This window comes from Vanellus vanellus (genome assembly GCF_965231255.1).
Source record: "Vanellus vanellus genome assembly, chromosome: 32".
Lineage (NCBI taxonomy): Eukaryota > Metazoa > Chordata > Aves > Charadriiformes > Charadriidae > Vanellus > Vanellus vanellus.
Genome location: NC_138937.1, coordinates 254,135 through 273,018, shown reverse-complemented (window position 1 = coordinate 273,018; position 18,884 = coordinate 254,135). Strand labels below are relative to the sequence as shown.

General features: G+C 55.4%; 1 long non-coding RNA gene across 1 annotated transcript; it reads right to left on the bottom strand.

The window, feature by feature from the left end:
• Positions 1-16,394: 16,394 nt before the first annotated feature.
• LOC309682759 lies at positions 16,395-18,719 on the bottom strand. The gene is made up of 2 exons (XR_014270154.1): positions 18,522-18,719; positions 16,395-17,274 (listed from the first exon to the last, which is right to left on the bottom strand). It is a non-coding gene; the product is annotated as an uncharacterized lncRNA (long non-coding RNA).
• Between the last annotated feature and the right edge of the window lie 165 nt (positions 18,720-18,884).

Sequence of the window (18,884 nt, the reverse complement as noted above, 5' to 3'; positions counted from 1 at the left end):
AGTTGTCCACCCCCAGTGGTTCCCAGCCGAGCGCCGGCGACGCTTCGGCGCCGACCCGGCGCGAGTGGTTTATTTAATGTATTTATTGTATTTATTCAGCGGGAGCCCACCAGCACTTGGAGGAACCCAACGGGCTGGGGGTGAGCTGGAGGCTGTTGGGAGGAGGAGCTGGGAAGAGGGGGGGTTCGTCCCCAAGCCGGTGGTGAGGAGATGCTGGTGGTTCCTCTCGGGGTGCCGGATCAACCGTCATTACTCGTGGTGGGAACCCATCGGTGACGTGGCACCTCCCGTGGCTGGAAGGGAAGCCCCAGGAGATCACGGAGAACATCACCTGCAGGTGTTCCCCAGCGGAAAAGAGGTGAACCCCTCCGGGTGAACTTCAGGGATGGGAGCAGGACACAAATCCAGGGATTTGCCGGCGTATTTGGGGTGGCGGCTGTGCCGGTTGCCTGGTCCGTCTCTTCCCAAGATGAGCAGGAGCTGTGTTTGTATTGTGAATAAAAAATAGTCTAGTTCGAAAAGCCGGCGGGTGGCTTCTGCTTCTCCTCGGAGGAGGAGCTGCGAAATCCCAGCTCTTCCCGTGCGGAAAAAAAAAAAAACAACGGAAGTTTGGGGGCCGCCTTGGGTGGGGCATTCCAAAATGATGCCAAAATAACGGAGGGAGGAGCCCATCCTGAGGAGACTCAACCAACCCGCGCCGGTTCAGCTTCTTTGGGTCTAGAGACCTTCATCGGGTCAAGAGAGGTTCTCCATGGAGGAAGATCTTCTGCCTTCATTGGGTCCAGGAGGATCTATCTTCTTGGAGGAAGAGCTTCTGCCTTCCTTGGGTCTAGAGACCTTCATTGGGTCCAGAAAGGTCTCCATGGAGGAAGATCTTCTGCCTTCATTGGGTCTAGAGAGCTCCATTGCGTCTAGAGAGGATCTCCATGGAGGAAGATCTTCTGCCTTCAGTGGGTCTAAAGACCTTCATTGGGTCTAGAGACCTCCATTGGGTCTAGAGAGAATCTCCATGGAGGAAGATCTTCTGCCTTCAGTGGGTCCAGGAGGTTCTCCGTGGAGGAAGATCCTCTGCCTTCAGTGGGTCTAGAGAGCTCCGTTGCGTCTAGAGAGGATCTCCATGGAGGAAGAGCTGCCTTCAGTGGGTCTGAAGACCTTCATTGGGTCCAGAGACCTTCATTGGGTCTAGAGAGGATCTCCATGGAGGCAGATCTGCCTTCAGTGGGTCTGAAGACCTTCATTGGGTCCAGAGACCTTCATTGGGTCTAGAGAGGATCTCCATGGAGGCCGATCTGCCTTCAGTGGGTCTGAAGACCTTCATTGGGTCCAGAGACCTTCATTGGGTCTAGAGAGGATCTCCATGGAGGAAGATCTTCTGCCTTCAGTGGGTCTGAAGACCTTCATTGGGTCCAGAGACCTTCATTGGGTCTAGAGAGGATCTCCATGGAGGAAGACCTTCTGCCTTCACTGGGTGCAAGGATGATCTCCGAGGAGGGAGACCCTCTGCCCTCTATTGGTCCAGGGAGGATCTCCAAGGAGGATCCTCTGCCTTCATTGGGTCCAGGGAGGATCTGCCCCCAGGCGCCCTCGAGCTTTTAGGGGGTCCAGGGGAGGATTGGGGACCCCCGAACGGGCAAGCAGCTGCCTCCTCTGGACGTGGGGCCTGGACAGAGGGGCCCCACATCGCTGCCAGACCCCGCCTGCTACCCGTCTCCCGGTGTGGAGTCTCCAGTGTCTACTACTGTGGTTGAGCTTCGAAGGAGGGTCCATCTGTCCCCTGGTTTCCACGGGATGTGTCCTCCAGTTTCCTTGGGATGTGGGCATCTCCTTGCCTTCTCCATGGGCAATAAACAACTTGGGTATCTCCTGGGCCTCTCCTTGGGCAAATCCTTGGGCAACAACTTGGGCCTCTTCTTGGGCAACTTGGGTAACTCCTTGGGCATCTCCGGCATCAACTCCCTGGGCATTTCCTTGGGCATCTCCTGGGGCAACTCCTTGGGCATCTTCTTGGGTAACTTCTTGGGCATCTCCTCGGGCAACTCCTTTCACATCTCCTTGGGCAACAAATAAATTGGGCAACTCCTTGAGCATCTCCTGGAGCAACTCCTGGGGCAACTTCTTGGGCATCTCCTTGAGTAACTCCTTGGGTAACTCCTTGGGCATCTCTTTGGGTAACTCCTTGGGCAACTCCTGGGGCATCTCCTGGGGCAACTACTTGGGTATCTCCTTGGGCAACAAACAACTTGGGCATCTCCTTGGGCATCTCCTGGGGCATCTCCTTCCTTCGGCATCTCCTTGGGCATCTCCTGGGGCATCTCCTTCCTTGGGCATCTCCTGGGGCATCTCCTTCCTTCGGCATCTCCTGGGGCATATCCTTGGGCATCTCCTGGGGCATCTCCTTGGGCATCTCCTTCCTTCGGCATCTCCTTCCTTGGGCATCTCCTTGGGCATATCCTTGGGCATCTCCTGGGGCATCTCCTTCCTTCGGCATCTCCTTCCTTCGGCATCTCCTGGGGCATCTCCTTCCTTCGGCATCTCCTTCCTTGGGCATCTCCTTGGGCATCTCCTTGGGCATCTCCTTCCTTGGGCATCTCCTGGGACATCTCCTTCCTTGGGCATCTCCTGGGGCATCTCCTTCCTTGGGCATCTCTTGGGGCATCTCCTTGGCCGGGGGGGGGGGGCGGGGGGCGGCGGCATTAACCCCTGAGGATCTATTTGCCCCCATCTTTACCCCCCTCCACCCCCCCCCCCCCCCCCTTCGAGGTTCCTGAAGGACATCCACGGGGTCGGATGGAACAGCGGGAAGACCCCTTCCCCCACCCCCACCCCCCCCAAAAAAAAAAAAAAAAAGAAAGAAATCCAACCGGAGGGATTCTCCGGTGTCTAATATAGGGGTTGAGCTCCCATGGGGCGGGGGGGGGGGGAGGAGGAGTATGGGGGGGGGGGGGGTGAAGGGGAGGTGGGGGCCGCTAGAGGGCTCTGGAGGAGGAGGAGGAGGAGGAGGAGGAGGAGGAGGAGGAGGAGGAGGGCCACAGCTTCACTGTATCCGGGTCACACGGGGGAACCGCCTCCACCGGGACCGGTGTTCGGCGCGGAGAGTCCCCGGAGCCCCGGGGGGGAACCCCGGGACCACCCACCCCCCCCCCCTCCTCCAAAAAATAACAACCCGCGCAGGTAACTTGGGGGTCCCCCCCCCTATAGATTCCCCCCCCCCCATAGATCCCCCCCTTCTCCCCCCCCCCCCCATCTTGGCTGTGCGCTGGTTGCATCCCCCCCCCCCCGCCCCACTTTTTTTTGGGGGGGACACCCCAAATTTTGGGGGGGGGGGGGGGTGGAGGGGGGGGAATGGGGGGGGAGGGTGGAGAGGTGGGAGGAGCCGCAAAAATGGGGAGAGCATCGTCGGGGTACCCCGAAAAGCGCGGGGGGAGGGGAGGGTGGGGGGGGCATCATCTGGGCACCCCAAAAAAGTGTGGGGGGGGCGGCCCCTGGGTACCCCAAAAAAGTGGGGTGCACCCCCTGGGTACCCCATAGAGGGGGCGAGCACCCCCTGGGACCACCCCAAAAATCGGGGGGCAGCATCTGAGCACCCTAAAATGGGGGGGGCACCCCCTGGGTACCCCAAAAAAGTGGGGTGCACCCCCTGGGTACCCCATAGAGGGGGTGAATGTCCCCTGGGTACCCCAAAAAGTGGGGGCGAGCACCCCCTGGCCCCCCCCCCCAAAATCGGGGTGCAGCATCTGAGCACCCCAAAATGGGGGGGGCACCCCAAAAAAGTGGGGTGCACCCCCTGGGTGCCCTGAAAGAGTGGGGGTGCAGCCCCTGGGCACCCCAAAAAATTGGGGTGCACCCCTTGGGTCCCCCCATAAAGGGGGGTCCCTGGCCCCCCCCCCCCAAAATCAGGCTGCAGCATCTGAGCACCCCAAAATGAGGGGGGGGGCACCCCCCAAAAAAAGGGGGGGACACTTTAGCACAAGACCCCCAGCTCCCCCCCCCCCCCCCCCAAATCTGCCCAGCCCTGAAAATTTGGGGGGGGGAAGCAAAAAAAAAGGGGGGGGGGGGGGGGGGAGACACACAGGACACCCCCCCCCCGGGGTGGTATTGGGGTGCTAACGAGGATTTTGGGGGGGGTGGGTGTTCTTTTGTCATTGCAGGGGGCCGGACGTTTGGGTTTTTGGGGGTGCCACCCACCCCCCCCCCCCACCTGGGACCACCCCCCCCTCTTTATTTTTTTTTTTTGGGGGGGGGGGCACCATGCAGGAGAACTACGAGAACGTGATTTCTTTGGGTAAGGGGCACCCCGGGATGTCCTAATTTTGGGGGGGGGGGGGGGGGTCATTTTGGGGGTGTGGGGGGGTCATTTTGGGGGGGGGGGGTCCAGGGGAGAGGGGGGGGAACAGCATTTTGGGGGGGGGGGGAATACCCCGCTCTGCCTCAGTTTCCCCTCGCGGCGGTGGAACGCGGGGGAGGGCGGAAGGAGGTTTTGCCCAAAGGTGGAGGATTTTACCCCAAAATAGAAAGGGGGGGGGGGTGGTGTTAAATTTTGGGGGGGGGGGAGGGGGTGATGGAGCCCATCGGATCGTCCTTCTTCCCGGCAGCGGAGGAGATCGCCATCAGTTGGCCGCGAATCACCGCCTTCGCCGAGTCCCACCGCAGGCGGGGGTCGGCGGCCGGTAAGTCTCGGGGTTGGGGGAACCCCCCCCCCCCCCCCCCAAAAAAAAAAATTTGGGTGGATTTCTTAGGGTTTTGGGGAGGCCAAAATTTGGGGGAATTCCTTAGGTTTTTTGGAACCCCAAATTTGGGTGAATTCCTTAGGGTTTTGGGGACGCTTAAATTTGGGTGAATTTCTTAGGTTTTTGGGGAGGCCAAAATTTGGGGGAATTTCTTTAGGTTTTTTGGAACCCCAAATTTGGGTGAATTCCTTAGGTTTTTGGGGACGCCAAAATTTGGGGGAATTCCTTAGGGTTTTGGGGAGGCCAAAATTTGGGGGAATTCCTTAGGGTTTTGGGGACGCTTAAATTTGGGTGAATTTCTTAGGTTTTTGGGGAGGCCAAAATTTGGGTGAATTCCTTAGGTTTTTGGGGACGCTTAAATTTGGGGGAATTCCTTAGGTTTTTGGGGAGGCCAAAATTTGGGTGAATTCCTTAGGTTTTTGGGAACCTGCAAGTTTGGGGGAATTCCTCGGGTTTTGGGGGGATTCTGTAAATTTGGGTGAATTCCTCAGGGCTTTGGGGAGGCCAAAATTTGGGGGAATTCCTTAGGTTTTTGGGGAGGCCAAAATTTGGGGGAATTTCTTTAGGTTTTTTGGAACCCCAAATTTGGGTGAATTCCTTAGGTTTTTGGGGACGCTTAAATTTGGGTGAATTTCTTAGGTTTTTGTCGACGCCAAAAATTGGGTGGATTCCTTAGGTTTTTGGGGAGGCCAAAATTTGGGGGAATTCCTTAGGTTTTTGGGGACGCTTAAATTTGGGTGAATTTCTTTAGGTTTTTGGGGACGCTTAAATTTGGGTGAATTTCTTTAGGTTTTTGGGGACGCTTAAATTTGGGTGAATTTCTTAGGTTTTTGGGGACGCCAAAAATTGGGTGAATTTCTTAGGTTTTTGGGGAGGCCAAAATTTGGGTGAATTCCTTAGGTTTTTTGGAACCCCAAATTTGGGTGAATTCCTTAGGTTTTTGGGGACGCTTAAATTTGGGTGAATTTCTTAGGTTTTTGGGGAGGCCAAAATTTGGGTGAATTCCTCAGGGGTTTGGGGTACCTAGAAGTTTGGGGGAATTCCTCGGGTTTTGGGGGATTTTGTAAATTTGGGTGAATTCCTTAGGTTTATTTGGAACCTCAAATTTGGGTGAATTTCTTAGGTTTTGGGGGAGGCCAAAATTTGGGTGAATTCTTTAGGTTTTTGGGAACCTGCAAGTTTGGGGGAATTCCTCGGGTTTTGGGGGGATTCTGTAAATTTGGATGAATTCCTCAGGGTTTTGGGGAGGCCAAAATTTGGGTGAATTCCTTAGGTTTTTGAGGAGGCCAAAATTTGGGGGAATTCCTTAGGTTTTTTGGAACCCCAAATTTGGGTGAATTCCTTAGGTTTTTGGGGACGCTTAAATTTGGGTGAATTTCTTAGGTTTTTGGGGAGGCCAAAATTTGGGTGAATTCCTCAGGGTTTTGGGGTACCTAGAAGTTTGGGGGAATTCCTCGGGTTTTGGGGGATTCTGTAAATTTGGGTGAATTCCTTAGGTTTTTGGGGACGCTTAAATTTGGGTGAATTCCTCAGGGTTTTGGGGAGGCCAAAATTTGGGTGAATTCCTCAGGGTTTTGGGGACCTGGAAGTTTGGGGGAATTCCTCGGGTTTTGGGGGGATTCTGTAAATTTGGGTGAATTCCTCAGGGCTTTGGGGAGGCCAAAATTTGGGGGAATTCCTTAGGTTTTTGGGGAGGCCAAAATTTGGGGGAATTTCTTTAGGTTTTTTGGAACCCCAAATTTGGGTGAATTTCTTAGGGTTTTGGGGACGCTTAAATTTGGGTGAATTTCTTAGGTTTTTGGGGAGGCCAAAATTTGGGGGAATTCCTTAGGTTTTTTGGAACCCCAAATTTGGGTGAATTCCTTAGGTTTTTGGGGACGCTTAAATTTGGGTGAATTTCTTAGGTTTTTGGGGAGGCCAAAATTTGGGTGAATTCCTTAGGTTTTTTGGAACCCCAAATTTGGGTGAATTCCTTAGGTTTTTGGGGACGCCAAAATTTGGGTGAATTCCTTAGGGTTTTGGGGAGGCCAAAATTTGGGGGAATTCCTTAGGTTTTTTGGAACCCCAAAATTGGGTGAATTCCTTAGGGTTTTGGGGACGCTTAAATTTGGGGGAATTCCTTAGGTTTTTGGGGAGGCCAAAATTTGGGGGAATTCCTTAGGTTTTTTGGAACCCCAAATTTGGGTGAATTCCTTAGGTTTTTGGGGACACTTAAATTTGGGTGAATTTCTTAGGTTTTTGGGGAGGCCAAAATTTGGGTGAATTCCTCAGGGTTTTGGGGAGGCCAAAATTTGGGTGAATTCCTCAGGGTTTTGGGGTACCTAGAAGTTTGGGGGAATTCCTCGGGTTTTGGGGGATTTTGTAAATTTGAGTGAATTCCTTAGGTTTTTTTGGAACCTCAAATTTGGGTGAATTTCTTAGGTTTTTGGGGAGGCCAAAATTTGGGTGAATTCTTTAGGTTTTTGGGAACCTGCAAGTTTGGGGGAATTCCTCGGGTTTTGGGGGGATTCTGTAAATTTGGGTGAATTCCTCAGGGCTTTGGGGAGGCCAAAATTTGGGGGAATTCCTTAGGTTTTTTGGAACCCCAAATTTGGGTGAATTCCTTAGGTTTTTGGGGACGCTTAAATTTGGGTGAATTTCTTAGGTTTTTGGGGAGGCCAAAATTTGGGTGAATTCCTCAGGGTTTTGGGGTACCTAGAAGTTTGGGGGAATTCCTCGGGTTTTGGGGGATTTTGTAAATTTGGGTGAATTCCTTAGTTTTTTTTGGAACCCCAAATTTGGGTGAATTTCTTAGGTTTTTGGGGAGGCCAAAATTTGGGTGAATTCTTTAGGTTTTTGGGAACCTGCAAGTTTGGGGGAATTCCTCGGGTTTTGGGGGGATTCTGTAAATTTGGGTGAATTCCTCAGGGTTTTGGGGAGGCCAAAATTTGGGGGAATTCCTTAGGTTTTTGGGGAGGCCAAAATTTGGGTGAATTCCTTAGGTTTTTGGGAACCTGCAAGTTTGGGGGAATTCCTCGGGTTTTGGGGGGATTCTGTAAATTTGGGTGAATTCCTCAGGGCTTTGGGGAGGCCAAAATTTGGGGGAATTCCTTAGGTTTTTGGGGAGGCCAAAATTTGGGTGAATTCCTTAGGTTTTTTGGAACCCCAAATTTGGGTGAATTCCTTAGGTTTTTGGGGACGCTTAAATTTGGGTGAATTTCTTAGTTTTTTGGGGACGCTTAAATTTGGGTGAATTTCTTAGTTTTTTGGGGACGCCAAAATTTGGGTGAATTCCTCAGGGTTTTGGGGACCTGGAAGTTTGGGGGAATTCCTCGGGTTTTGGGGGATTCTGTAAATTTGGGTGAATTCCTTAGGTTTTTTGGAACCCCAAATTTGGGTGAATTCCTGGGGGTTTTGGGGGATTCTGTAAATTTGGGTGAATTCCTCAGGGTTTTGGGGACCTGCAAATTTTGGGTGAATTCCTTAGGTTTTTGGTTATGACAAAATTTGGGTAAAATCCTTAGGTGTTTTGGGACCTCCAAATTTGGGTGAATTCCTGGTGGTTTGGGGGAACCCCCAAATTTGGGTAAATTCCTTAGGGTTTTGGTGATGCCCAAATTTTGTAAATTCCTTAGGTTTTGGGGAACCCCCGAATTTGGGTAAATTCCTTATATTGTTTGGGAACCCCCAAAATTTGGGTGAATTCCTCAGGTTTTGTGATACGTGCAAATTCGGGTGAATTCCTTAGTTTTTGGGGGACGCCCAAATTTGGGTAAATTATTTCATTTTGGGGGGAAGGCCCAAATTTGGGTGAATTCCTTTGTTTGGGGGGATTTTGCAAATTTGGGTGAATTGCTGAGGTTTTTGGGGACCCTCACCCAAATTTGGGTGAATTCCTTGGGATTTTGGTGGAACCACCCTCCGTATTTTGGTGAATTTATTGGGATTTTGGTGGGAAAGCCCTCCAAATTTGGCTGAATTCTTTGGGATTTTTGGTGGAAATCCCTCCAAATTTGGGTGAATTCTTTGGGATTTTTGGCGGAAACCCCTCGAAATTTTTCCTGAATTCCTTGCGATTTTTGTGGGCCCCCCTCCAAATTTGGGTGAATCCCTTCGGATTTTTGGTGGAAACCCTTCCAAATTTGGGTGAGTTCCTTGGGAATTTTGGGGGAACTTCCCTCCAAATTTGGGTGAATTCTTTGGGATTTTTCAGGAACGCCCTCTCCAAATGTGGGTGAATTCTTTGGGATTTTTGGCATAAACTTCTCCAAATTTGGGTGAATTCTTTGGGATTTTTGGCATAAACCCCTCCAAATGTGGGTGAATTCTTTGGGATTTTTCAGGAACGCCCTCTCCAAATTTGGGTGAATTCTTTGGGATTTTTGGCATAAACCTCTCCAAATGTGGGTGAATTCTTTGGGATTTTTGGCATAAACCCCTCCAAATGTGGGTGAATTCTTTGGGATTTTTCAGGAACGCCCTCTCCAAATTTGGGTGAATTCTTTGGGATTTTTGGCATAAACCTCTCCAAATGTGGGTGAATTCTTTGGGATTTTTGGCATAAACCCCTCCAAATGTGGGTGAATTCTTTGGGATTTTTCAGGAACGCCCTCTCCAAATTTGGGTGAATTCTTTGGAATTTTTGGCATAAACCTTTCCAAATGTGGGTGAATTCTTTGGAATTTTTGGCATAAACCCCTCCAAATGTGGGTGAATTCTTTGGGATTTTTCAGGGACGCCCTCTCCAAATTTGGGTGAATTCTTTGGGATTTTTGGCATAAACCCCTCCAAATGTGGGTGAATTCTTTGGGATTTTTGGCATAAACCCCTCCAAATGTGGGTGAATTCTTTGGGATTTTTCAGAGACGCCCTCTCCAAATTTGGGTGAATTCTTTGGGATTTTTCAGGAACGCCCTCTCCAAATGTGGGTGAATTCTTTGGCATTTTTGGCATAAACTTCTCCAAATGTGGGTGAATTCTTTGGGATTTTTCAGGAACGCCCTCTCCAAATTTGGGTGAATTCTTTGGGGGTTTTCAGGGACTCCCTCTCCAAATTTGGGTGAATTCTTTGGAATTTTTGGCATAAACCCCTCCAAATGTGGGTGAATTCTTTGGGATTTTTCAGAGACGCCCTTTCCAAATTTGGGTGAATTCTTTGGGATTTTTGGCATAAACATCTCCAAATGTGGGTGAATTCTTTGGGATTTTTCAGGAACGCCCTCTCCAAATGTGGGTGAATTCTTTGGGATTTTTCAGGAACGCCCTCTCCAAATTTGGGTGAATTCTTTGGGATTTTTCAGGGACGCCCTCTCCCAATGTGGGTGAATTCTTTGGGATTTTTGGCATAAACCCCTCCAAATTTGGGTGAATCCCTTGGGATTTTTTTTTGGGGGGGGGGTGGTGGAGGGATGGGGGTTCTAACGGTGGTTTTGTTTGGTTGTTTTTTGGTGGGTTTTGTTTTGGTTTGGTTTGTTTTGGTTTTTTTTTTTGGTTTTTTTTTGTTTTTTTCCAGGCGTGGAAGCGGAAGGGGAAGAGGGTCAACCGGAGCCCACCCAGATCCAACCTTCGTCGGGGGCCGGTTCCAGCGAGGGGGGGGTGAACCCCGATTTACGTCGTCAGTTGGGCCTCATCCTGCAGACGGCCGGCAGGAGTCAGGTGGAGAAGATGTTGCGGGAACTGGTGCGGGAACAGGGCCAGGGGGGAAAACGCCGGAATCGCAAGAAACCCCCCAAAGACGGAGGTAAATTTGGAGGCCCACCAAGAGCATCCCCAAGAACTTCCCCGAATCTTGGGGGGCAGTCCCGTGGGAGAGGGGGTTGAGGGTTCCCCCCCCCCCGGGTTTTTTCCCCCCTCGAGGATTATGGGATGGTTTTGGTCGGAAGGGAGAGTTGATGGTCATCTACTCCATGAGGAGGGACGTCTCCAACCAGCCCCGGCCAACCCAACCTTGAACACCTCCTCCAGGGATGGGGCATCTCCAACCTCTTCGGGAAACCTCTTCCAGCCTCTCACCACCCTCAGCGGAAAACATTTCTTCCCGGGATCTAACCCAAATCCGCCCTTTTTTACCTTAAAAACATCGCTCCGGGTCCTATCAAACGTTCCGTCCCCATAAGTATTGAAGGGCCACCACGAAGTCCACCCACAGCCTTCTCTCCTCCAGCCTGACCAAGCTCCAGACTTGGAGTCATCTCCAGACTTGGGGCCATCTCCAGACTTGGGGTCATCTCCAGACTTGGGGTCATAGACTTGGAGTCAACTCCAGACTTGGGGTCGGCTCCAGACTTGGGGTCATCTCCAAACTTGGAGTCATCTCCAGACTTGGGGTCATCTCCAGAGTTGGGGTCGGCTCCACAGTTGGGGTCGGCTCCACAGTTGGGGTCATCTCCAGACTTGGGGTCATAGACTTGGAGTCAACTCCAGACTTGGGGTCGGCTCCAGACTTGGGGTCGGCTCCAAACTTGGAGTCATCTCCAGACTTGGGGTCATCTCCAGACTTGGGGTCGGCTCCAGACTTGGGGTCGGCTCCAGACTTGGGGTCATCTCCAAACTTGGGGTCATCTCCAGACTTGGAGTCATCTCCAGACTTGGGGTCATCTCCAGACTTGGGGCCATCTCCAGACTTGGGGTCGGCTCCAGACTTGGGGTCATCTCCAAACTTGGAGTCATCTCCAGACTTGGGGTCATCTCCAGACTTGGGGTCGGCTCCAGACTTGGGGTCATCTCCAAACTTGGGGTCATCTCCAGACTTGGAGTCATCTCCAGACTTGGGGTCATCTCCAGACTTGGAGTCATCTCCAGACTTGGGGCCATCTCCAGACTTGGGGCCATCTCCAGACTTGGGGTCGGTTCCAGACTTGGGATCGGCTCCAGACTTGGGGTCATCTCCAAACTTGGAGTCATCTCCAGACTTGGGGTCATCTCCAGACTTGGGGTCATCTCCAAACATGGGGTCAGCTCCAAACTTGGGGTCAGCTCCAAACTTGGAGTCATCTCCAGACTTGGGGTCAGCTCCAAACATGGGGTCATCTCCCAACTTGCTGAGGGTGCCCTAGATCCCACCACCTATGTGGTTGATGAAGATGTGGAACAGTGATGGTCCCAGTACGGACCCCTGAGGGACACCACTTCTCACTGGTCTCCAGCTGGACATGGAGTCGTTGACCACGACTCTCTGGGTGCCACCATCCGCCCCATTCCTCATCCACCCAACGCTCCATCCATCAACTCCACAGAATTGAGAATGGAGGACGTTGTGGAGGACCATGTCAAAGGGATGATGGTGGCACATGTCCATGATGGATGAGTACTGGTCCCAGTATGGACCCCCTGAGGGACATCACTCCTCACTGGTCTCCAGCTGGACATGGAGCCATTGACCACGACCCTCTGGGTGCCACCATCCGCCCCATTCCTCATCCACCCAACGCTCCATCCATCAACTCCACAGAATTGAGAATGGAGGACGTTGTGGAGGACCACGTCAAAGGGACGATGGTGGCACATGTCCTTGATGAAGATATGGAACCGTACTGGTCCCAGTACTGTTCCCTGAGGGACACCACTCCTCACTGGTCTCCAGCGCCTCTCTGGATGCCGCCATCCACCACACGGTCCATCCATCAACTCCGTATCTCTCCACCGTAGAGAGAAGGACGTTGTGGGGGACCACGTCAAAGGGCTTCCAGAAGTCCAACTAGATGCCATGTTTCCCAAGCTGGGGGGAGGAGCTTAAATTTGGGGGGCTGTTGTGTCGGGAGGGGCTCATGGTTTCCTGGTTTCTCCCCGCGGTGCAGGCGCCGGCGCCGGGAGTGGAACGGAGGAGGACTCGGCACCGCGGGACGGCGAGGAGACGGCGCCGGAGGATGCCGAGCAGCGCCGAAGCGGGGGGCAGGCGGGTGAACCCCCCGTCGCCGGTAAAGGGAACGGGGGCAAAAAGGGCGGGGGCGCGGCATCGCCGGCATCTCGGGCTGGTTGTGCCGAATGCGGCAAGCGGAACCGGTCGCAGAGTCCGGCAAAACCACGGCGCTGCTCCGAGTGCGGGCGGAGGTGTCGGCAAACGGTTCGGCAAGCGGAACGCGGCGGGGAGAAACCGCACCGGTGCGGTGACTGCGGCAAAGGTTTCAGCCGCGGCTCCAACCTTGCCCAGCACCGGCGTATCCACACCGGCGAACGGCCTCACCGTTGCGGTGATTGCGGCAAAGGTTTCATCCAACGCTCCGACCTGGAGCGGCACCGGCGGGTGCACACCGGCGAACGGCCGTATCCTTGCGGCGATTGCGGCAAACGCTTCAGCGTCAGCTCCCACCTCGACCGCCATCGCCGTACCCACGCCGGTGGACCCGGTCCGCCCGCCCAACCCCGCGCCCGTCCTCGACCTCCTCCGCCGGAAGGCTCGGCGGCTCCTCACCGTTGCCCCGAATGCGGGAAGAGTTTCGCCCAACGCTCCGCTTTGGCCAAACACCGTAAGACCCACAGCGGCGAACGGCCTCACCGCTGCGGCGATTGCGGGAAGAGCTTCAGCCGTGGTTCCAACCTCACCCAACACCGGCGCATCCACACCGGCGAACGGCCCTTCGCTTGCGGCGATTGCGGCAAAGGTTTCATTCAACGTTCCGACCTGGAACGGCATCAACGCGTCCACACCGGCGAACGACCCTATACCTGCGCCGAATGCGGGAAGAGCTTCAGCGTCAGCTCCCACCTCGACCGGCACCAGAAGATCCACGCGGCCGAACGGGCGTCCTACCGTTGCCCCGAACATCTTGCCGGCTTCTTGGCCGCTCACCGGCACGGTCGCCTCTTCCAATGCGCCCAATGCGGGCGATGTTTCGGTCAAGGCGCCGCGTTACTCAAACATCAACGCGCTCACGGTAACGGGGGAACCACGGGGCAGCCCCCTAAGTGTCCGGATTGCGGGAAGAACCGGGGTGGCGCGGTGGGGTTACGGCCCCGCGCTCAACAATGTATGGATTGCGGGAGGGAATCGGATACCGGCGCCGGCGAAACGGCGGCGGTGACACCGCCGGAGAAACCCTATAAGTGCGGGGAGTGCGGGAAGGGTTTCGGACAACGGTCGGCGTTGGTTAAACACCGGCGTATCCACACCGGCGAGAAACCCTACGCCTGCGGGGATTGCGGGAAGGGTTTCATCCAGAAGTCGGACCTCACCATCCATCGCCGGATGCACACCGGGGAGAAACCCTACCGTTGCGGCGAGTGCGGCAAATGCTTCAGCGTCTCTTCCAACCTCATCACCCACCAACGCACCCACTTGGGCGAGAAACCCTACCAGTGCCCCGAATGCGGCAAGAGCTTCATCCAACGCTCCGAGCTCACCATCCACCAACGCGTCCACACCGGCGAGAAACCCTACAAGTGCCCCGAGTGCGGCAAATGCTTCAGCCGCAGTTCCCACCTCAACCGCCACCAACGCACCCACGCCGGGGACAAGCCCAAAGCCGCCACCGCCGCCGCCGCCGCCGCCGCCGGGAACCCTCTGCCACCCTCCGGCGCCTTCTCCGGCGCCGCCTTCTCCCCGCCGTTGGGGGGCTCGGCGGCCCCCATGCCCTCGCTGCCCTCCTTCCCCGCCTCCCCCTCGCCGTTGCCCATCCCGTCCCTCTCCAGCCCCCCCCTGGACCTGCCGTGGGCCCTCTCCTTCCCCGCCCGCGCCTTCCCCCACCCCTCCTTCCCCTCGCCCCCCGCCTCGGGGGCCCAGACCTCCTCCCTCATCAACTGAGCGGTGGCCGGCCCCGGCGGCGGCTCCAGCCTCCTCCCGACCTCCCCAGCCGCTCGCCCAACAGCCAACTGGGGCTGACCACAAAGCCCCATCGTTGGGGGGGCTTCTTCCTGCCCAGAGCTGGTCAGCCTCGGTGGCTAATTAATGACATCTCTAATTAGAGGATGGGAAAGTTCTCTTCATTCCGTGGCTCCGTCCTCCTCCCGACCTCCCCAGCCGCTCGCCCAACACCCAACTGGGGTTGGCCTCAAAGCTCCGTAACTGGGGAGGTTGTTCCTGCCCAGAGCCGGTCAGCCTCGGTGGCTAATTAATGTTCTAATTAGAGGATGGGAAAGTCCTCTTCATTCCGTGGCTCCATCCTTCTCCCAACCTCCCCAGCCGCTCGCCCAACACCCAACTGGGGTTGACCTCAAAGACCCATCATTGGGGTGTTGTTCCCACCTGGAGCTGTTCATCCTCAGTGGCTAATTAACGATCTCACTAATTAGGGGATGAGGGGCCCTGGCTGCAGCCCCAGCTCCATCCTCCTCCCGACCTCCCCAGCCGCTCGCCCAGCACCCAACTGGAGTCGGCCTCAAAGACCCATTGTTGGGGGGCTCCTTCCTGCCCAGACCCACCCAGCCTTGGCGGCTAATTAATGATTGCGCTAATTAGGGGATGGGGAATTCCCCCTCATGCCACAGCTCCATCCTTCTCCCATCTTCCCCAGCCGCTCGCCCAACACCCAAACTGGGTTGCCCTCAAAGACCCATCATCACTGGGGAGGTTGTTCCCGCCCACACCCTCCCACCTTGGCAGCTAATTAATGATCTAATTAGGGGATCAGGGGGACACCCCCCCCTTTACATTTTTAACCAAATTACCATCTTTTTCCAGCAGGAAGAGGTATCCCTACCCTGAGGCACAGAAGGGGGAACAGCACCCGCTGCCGCCCCACAAATTTTTCAGGGCAGAGGGAAGCGAAGAAAATCAATCCCCCACCTAATTAGGACAAGCTTTAACGAAGTTTTCCCACCCCTTCCTCCTCCCGCTGTGTTTTAAAGCACTGAGCGCAACCCCAAAATTTACCAAATTCGTCCTAGGCGGGAACTGGTAAAAACTGAAGCAGAAAATGGGCTTTTTTCCCCCCATTTTCTACTGGGTTTTGGTTTGGGCAGATTATTTGGGGGATTGGGGGGGGGGCATCTGGGCTGTGTTTCTCCTCGAATTTTCATCTTTTTGGGATTTTTTTACTGCTGTCACGTGTCTCGTTTGTGGTTTTGCGGCACAGCCGGGCAGCAACGATGCTCCCCAAGTGCCATTCTGGGGGAAAAAAACACCCAAATTTGGGTCACTGGCACTGCCAAGCGTGGTTTTGGGTTTGTTTTGTGTTTTTTTTTTTTTTTTTTCCCCTCGGAGAAAAGACTCTTATTCCCGCAGAGAACGGAGTTAACGGGGGGAGGGGATTCCACCCGGTCCCCCCGAAACAGGAGCAAAAACTGAGCTGTTTACAGCTTTTTAAGAAAAAAAAAAAAAAAAAAAAGAAAAAGATTTTTTTGGGGGGGTTGTTTGTTTTTTAGTATTTTTTTGTTACTTTTGTGACTTTGTATTCCGGTGTCGCCTACGAGTCGGTTCAATAAACGCGGCCGACGCGTGATGAAAAGTGGCGTTTTTCTGCCTAAAACGGAGGTTGGTTGGAATTTCCGGCATCACCCACACCCCCAAAATGGGGGGAGTGGGGTGTCTTTCCCCCTCTCTTCCCCTTCCCAGCTTGGAATTTGGGGCAGAAAGCACGGAAAACCCGATTCTTTTGCCCGTCGAGGAGAAGGAAACGCTTCCTCCGTTTCTGGGGGGCGCAGGCAGCTGGGGGGGAGGGGGGGGAAGGGTTTTTTGGGGGTTTTGGGGGGATTTCAAAGGCTCCCCCCTGAGGCCACAACCACACGACGCTCCAATGAAGACCCAACAGCGACTTAACATTAAATAACCGCAATTCTTAAATACCCCCAAAATCCCCTTAAATAACCCCCAATTTAAATAAACTTAAATAACGGCGAAATAAATATAATAAATAAATACCATATGAGGGGGGGGGAGGGAGGGAGGGATGAGGTGAGCAGCCCCAAAATTGGATGAGGGGCACCCATGGGTGCTATGGGGCGGCCCCGAAGGTGAGGTAGGGGTACCCATGGGTGCTCAATGTCTCTTGAAACGTACGGTGAGGGGCACCTATGGGTGCTGGGTGCCGTCACAGCCTTAAGGTCAGGGTGATGGAGCCCCCTCACCCCATAGCGTCACTGAGGCAGTAGGTGCCACCCCAAGGCCGAGGTGAGGGGCACCCATGGGTGCGTGGTGCCACCCTGCGGCCACCAGCTACCAGTCCAGACCTGAGGACCCGGCGATGGGCACAGGAGGGTGCCAAGTGCCACCCTGAGGTCGAGGTGACAGTCTTGGGTGCCACCCTGAGAACAAGGTGAGGGTGCCGGGTGCTCCTCAGCGGGCAGCGCCTCCGGTTGTGTAGTTGTGGGGCCACAGGGCAGGTGACAGCAGCAGCCGGGGGCAGGAGGCACCCACGGGTGTCCCCACAAGCGTCCCGTTGGGTGTCCAGGTTGTCCCCATGAGTGTCACAGCAGTCCTGAGCAGCACTCCGTCCCCGGGCGGGGACGTCACAACAGGCGTCGTGAGTGCTTCGGGTGTCACCGTGGATATTTCGGGTGTCACCACGGCTGTCGCAGCCACCTCGGGGGTCACGTCCTCGGTGGCGCTGTACACCTGGGCACTCACCACAGCCAAGAGCAGCACCAGGAGCCGCTTCGCCGCGCTCGGCTCCTCTGTGGGGAGAGGCCGCCGCACCTGGAGGGGGGCAACAAAGTGGGGTAAGAACTGACCCACTTAGGGCAAATCCCCCCGCGGGGGCAAACAGCCCCTCCCCGGGGCAAGTAAGTCCCCCTGATGAGGCTTAGGGAACCCATCCAAGTGCAAAACCCCTCCGATCCTGCTTAGCTTCCAGAAAGATAACTAGGGTAACTAACACCCCAGGGGCAAATAACTCCCCCCTAGCCCCCCTCCCCAGGCAAATAAACCCCCATCTCTGGGGCAAATAACTCCCCCCCGGGGCAAAAAACTCCCACCCCCAGGGCAAATACTCCCCCTGAGCAGGCGTAGGGAACCCATGCAAGCGCAAAACCCCTCTGACCCTGCTTAGCTTCTAGAAGGGTAACTGGGGTAAATGCCCCCTCCCTCCCGGGGCAAATAACTCCCCTCCCCAGGCAAACACCACTCCTCGTGGCAAATAACCCCCACCCCTGGGACAAATAACCCCCCCCGGGCAAAAAACTCCCACCCCTGGGGCAAATACTCCCCGTGAGCCAGCTTAGGGAACCCATCCAAGCACAAAACCCCTCCGACCCTGCTTAGCTTCCAGGAGCCTAACTGGGGTAATCGTCACCTCCCAAGGGCAAATAACTCCCCGTGCGACAGCTTAGGGAACCCATCCAAGCGCAAAACCTCTCCGACCCTGCTTAGCTTCCAGAAGGGTAACTACCCCCGGGGGCAAATAACTCCCCACCCCGGGGCAAATACACCCCCTGAGCAGGCTTAGGGAACCCATCCAAGAGCAAACCCTCCCCCCGACCCTGCTTAGCTTCCAGACGCGTAGTCGGGGTAATTATCCCCCCCTCCAAGGGCAAATAATTCCGCCTGAGTAGGCGTAGGGAACCCATCCAGGGGCAAAACCCCTCCGACTCTGCTTAGCTTCCAGAAGCGTAACCGAGTTAATTGCCCCCTCCTTTGGCACCTCCGAGGGGGTGGCCAAATACTCCCTCGGGAAGGAGGAGGGGGAATTAACCCCGGGTCCCTCCCCCGGACGTGTGGATTGCCCCCCCTCCCCCCCCCCCAGGGCACCAGCTGGGGGTGACTCAGGCAGAAGGCGGGGGGGGGGGGGGGAAGTGACTCATCCCCCCCAAAAAACACACACACCTCCGGGAAATGGGCCTCATCCTGCCCGCCCCAGGGCACCCGTGCGTCTGGGGAGGGGATTCAGGCGACGAGGAAGGGGACCTCCCCCCTCATAAACATCCCCGACGGGGTCCGGTACTCACAGCGGGCGGGTAAAGGACGCGGCGGTACCGGCGGCGGGGCCTGGAGGGGCCGCTGGGCCCTACCGGGGGTTTCGAAGGTGAAGTGTTGGGGTGGGGAAGGGGAAACCCCACGGGGGAACCCTTTAGGGTGTCCCCAACCCCGCCCGGGACACGTCGTCGCTGCCGCCGCCGCCGCCGCCGCCACGGTGATGGTCATGGTCATCTCTCAAAATGGCGGCGCCGCCGCCGGCGGCCGCTTTTATAGCGGCGGTGACTCTCCGCCCCTTCCGCCGGCGGAGACACGCCCCCTCGGCGGCTCCCATTGGCTGCGTGGCGGTGGAGGGGCGGGGACTCGCCGGAAGGCCCCGCCCCGCCCCTGCGGCC